This window comes from Neltuma alba, unplaced genomic scaffold, assembly GCF_004799145.2.
Source record: "Neltuma alba isolate B1F8T4 unplaced genomic scaffold, ASM479914v2 tig00011247_pilon, whole genome shotgun sequence".
NCBI classification, from domain to species: Eukaryota; Viridiplantae; Streptophyta; class Magnoliopsida; order Fabales; family Fabaceae; genus Neltuma; species Neltuma alba.
In genome coordinates, this window is record NW_021635964.1 from 5,583 (window position 1) to 10,235 (window position 4,653).

The 4,653-nt window shown below is 38.2% G+C and overlaps 1 pseudogene; it reads right to left on the minus strand.

The window, feature by feature from the left end:
* Nucleotides 1-1,161: 1,161 nt before the first annotated feature.
* LOC114762931 (L-ascorbate oxidase homolog) lies at nt 1,162-4,341 on the minus strand (annotated as a pseudogene).
* Between the last annotated feature and the right edge of the window lie 312 nt (nt 4,342-4,653).

Consider the following 4,653-nt stretch of genomic DNA (forward strand, 5'->3'; position numbering starts at 1 on the left):
GAAAGTTGATTTAATTTTATAAACATATTTTATATAAGTTAAAATAAAACTAATTTAATATATATTTTTTATATTTCGTAAATTATTATTTATAAACTATTCAAACCAGCCTTTAATTATTTTCTCTCCACTTTTGCTTCTCATGAGCACATGAGCACTTAAAATAATGGGGAGAAAAATGAGGGGAGTAACTTCTCTTGTTGCGAGTTTTCTTATGAATTTTCAAATTTGTCTCTCACGTTTTAACGATTGATGAAATGTCTTGAGTTGTATTTTTCACCATTAAAACGCTTGTGCCTTGTATCTAAAATCACAAGTAGATACAATTATTAATATAAAACCTAATTAAATAATTTTTAAAAAATTAAAAAACTACTTAATTTTAATATATATTATACACGATTTTTTAAAATACTTATATGTATCATTAAATTATATATTAGTTTTTAAATCAGATAAATTAATTCTTAAAAAAAAGATAAATATAATATTTTAAAATAATTTATTTCACTCTTTTAATCTCTTCAAATTAGATAACTGAGTTTTATCAGTAATATTGTTTTACCATATTATTTATACAATTTATGTTAAATTATGAATTCAAAAAAAAATCAATTTCAAATTGAAAATACAAAACACATCAATAGTTGTATATAAAACACAAAAAACAGAATGTGAAGAAGCGAAAAAGATTATTAATAAGATAAATTTATAAGAGTTTTTTTTTCCCCCTCCAAAATCTCTTCATCATTAGAAGGAAAAGGTTAGGGAACAAATAGGTGGAATACGCGTGTTATTTTTCCCCATTCCCCTCGCTCCAGGTTTCTCTGTCCCGGTACTTTTCCCATTTATGACCAGGATAAGCGCGTTTGGGATGCCCTAAGGCACTATTGAGACATAAATTAACGCAACTAATACAGAATTTTCATTTTTAAATAAGGGTGGGAGTTCGATTCTCAACTTTATATCAACTTATTGCTGTAGCTCTAACAGGCAAAATTATATAACATGAACAATAATATTTTGGCACTTAACTCGAAGCCTACACGTCAGATACAAAATTATATAATTGATATACCATAACTTTTTATGTGCGGACAATAATAAACATGAAGAACCCTGAAAGAGGCGGTAGAAAATTAGGAAAAATAACATGATTCATTGATTCGTGAACATTACTTCATATCACTACTTATATTATATCGTAAATGAGGCTCAAATGATCAATCGTCTATTCCATATCTTGGGACAAACAAAATCTCTATGGAGTAAAAATGAATACCGCGAAAGGAATGAAGGAGGAAAGTGGCTCGAGTTGAGCCTTGAATACAACTGCTACTGATGCTGGGCGTATATGAATGAACTGGTTCTTACTTCTTATCGTATAGAGAGCTCAAATGCTATGGCCTATAGCCCGACCACATAGGAGAGCATTGCTTGGGATAGGGTATTCATCTCTCCATGAATTTGCAGCCGAATACACACGAAGATAGAATTGCTGCCCCAAGTATTGACGAGCCCAGTTCTCTGATCTCACATTCCACATCCCCACGTTGTCCAGAGGCATGTATATTGCAGTCCATGACTTGGGATACACCTGCTCCATCATAATCACATATACCAACAAGCAAAATTCTACGTTTTCAGGTGGGATTCCAAGATGAATGAAAAAGGTTTATGATAATTTATGAGTTTCTGTACCTGAACAGTACAGCGAGAAATCGTGTCTCTTAAATTGTAACTCGACCTACTGGCAGCTGACCATTGTCCTCCATCCATCCTGCGAAATTCCAACTCACGAGTGTTGTCATAAGGAACTCCAATGATCCCAAAAACAAAAAACAAAAAAATCCATTAACAGGTTTAAGGGAAGGTGAACTCACCCTACGATGAAGAAGTTGTGGCCATCAATGTGCCAAGATTGCAGGGTGTCTTCAGGATTCTCAAAGACAATCTCAGCAAAGCCACGGAAGTCGGCAGCCATAACAGAAGTTTGAAGGTAACCACCGGAGCCAGTGGGGTTGTCTGGGATGCTTCCAAGGGAGAAAACTCCTGAGATCTTGAAGTAATCAGCAAGCTTGAGGGGTGTATCAGCAGGAATAAAGGACACACTATTCACGGCATATCTCTGCTTCCCGTTGATGATTGGTGCGGAATTTTGAAGCCTAATTGTACGTGTTGTGTTGATCATACCATAATGGTATGATCCTTGAGGGTTAGGCCTTGGTCCGCTTGCTGTCAGATTACGCCTGGTTTCATATATAGCATGCATGAAGTTTTTAAAAGGATTGATCAAGAAATTTAGTTTTTACTGCTGAGTCAAGAAAGAAATAGGGTAATGTACCTGAGTGATCGAGCTTGTTCTAAAGACCAATCAATCTGGGTGGTTGGGCCGCCAGGGGGAGGGCCAGAAACAGAGGAAGCTGAGTTGCTGTAATGGAGAATGGAGGTCGTAGAAAGCACCTGGGAGGTGAATCTTGTGGAGACAACAATGTAGTAGTCTTGTGGCGGTTGATCAGCAATGACCAATACAGAGTAAGTCTGGCCAAGATGAATGTCAAGAGAACTATAAGTGTTTTGGAGAGTGTGGGTTCCTTCCACCTCAACCAGCAGCATTTTATGCCCTTGGATTCTGAAGTTGATGGATGTTGTCAGGCCCACATTTGATATCCTGAATCTGTAAGTCTTACCTGACAAACCACCAAACACATAACAGTCAATGTCTAAGTAATTATAGCTTCATTGGCATATGAACACAGGCAGGCAAAAAAATTAGAAGAATAGAGAAGAAATTCTTTTTCCGTACCTTGATCAACTGTGAATGTGTAACCATTAGAGCCGCGGCCATTGATGACGAGCCCGTCAGGGAATGGAAGATCACTTCCACCGTCTAAAATGGCCTTCAAATCCTACAAAAATAAACATCAAATTATCAATTTAAGATTGGATTCCTTCAACAGTAAAGACTATTCTACAGTTACAACCTAAAAGATAAGAACAGTGACACGGCCACGCGAAAGCTTTCAAATGTTCACAATTCATATGATTTTTTGAAGCGCCGGGTCTTAGAGTTGGTGTCAGCGATGAAAAAGCGAGCTACTTACAGTGTGATTTCTCTTGTACCAGTCTCCTGCCAAGATGGTGAAATCCCCGCTGGGGGAGGGAAAGGCACAGGAATGACAGAGCGGCTAGCAATTTTGAAGCCACCATAGCCTCCTGCAGCCTTGTGGAATGCAAGAGAAGGGAAGTAGAAGTAGCTACCAATCTGATCTTTCACTTGAAGAACGAAAGTAAAGTTCTTCCCTGGTGGGATTGGACAATTGGTCCCATAAACTCCATCCTGCCATGAGTTCCTCCTCTGCTGCACTCCATTCCTACGACCAATAACACCGTCTTCATATCAGACTTACACTAACTATGCTTTGGCTGTTCGAGCAATTATGGCTGCCAGATCTACAGAAATAACTAAACTAACACGTGTTTTTCCCATGAAAGGGACATCATTTGCCATTGAACTTTGGAAAATTCCATCACCTATTTGTCCTTGTGAAGAGTATGGAGGGAAAAGAACACAGTACAGCAGAGTAAAAGACTATAAAGGAAGAAAAAAGTAACAGAGGAGAGAAGGACTAACCAGGAGATGAGAAAAGGTTCGTCCAAGCTGTTGTAAACATTGACAATCAAGTTATCGTTGGTCACTGATTCGATCTGGGGACCTGGGAATTGGCCGTTAATCAGTATCCCCTGCCATTTCACACACCCGGGAGTCAACAAACACGATGATGAATAGTGCCAGAGAAAAATATCAAAAGAACCAGAAAAAGGAAGAAAAATTGCACCTGTTGTTTAACTCCAAGAGGATAAATGTCTCCATAAGTGACATTCCAAGAGTAGAACTTGTAAGGGTCATCTCCAATTGCGCAGGTAACCAGCAAAACTAACAGAAAGAGACAAGCCAGTCTCTTAGACCGTCCCATTCTCCTCTTTCCTCTGTTTCTTCTTCCCTTTCTAAGCCAAATGCTACTATGGGGAAATGTTCAGAAAAGAAGCCAAGATCAAATCTTTCTTTTTCTTTTTTTTTTTTAATAAACCCTCATGCTTCTTTCCGCAAAGAGGATAAATGGTTCCTCAACTTTGCTTCTCCTCTTGTTCGCCTGCTTTTTTAGCCTTGGAGCGTTGTCCACCCCAGACGAGATAATAATGTCGGCGGAGGAGAGAGAAGAAGCAGAGGTTTCTTAAACAGTGTGGTAATGAAGCACCCTGCGTCTTTGTTTCCGAATAGGGATCTCTGAGCTGTACCGCTTCAGGGTCTTGAGAAAAGCGTCGTCACTCGCCACCACTTACTCCTTCAAAGTGTTCAAACCGCGTCCTTTCTGTCACAGCAAAGTGTATTTATCTTTTGAGAAAAATCTGTAGTGTAATTTAATCTTGTACCGAAATCGTCGAGCAAGAAAACAGCAAGTAAATGCTGGGTCCTCACTTTGTGTGCAAGGTGGGCGCTGATTCGGAAAAATTAATATAAAATCAGCAAAGCAGTTCATGATTAAGCAGGATCATATTCGTCCTATACTCTAAATCAATTAATCATTGGTAGCTTCTAGTCAAAGTGAAGAACTAACTTTTTTTGTTCAATCCCTCCGTTTTTTAATATCA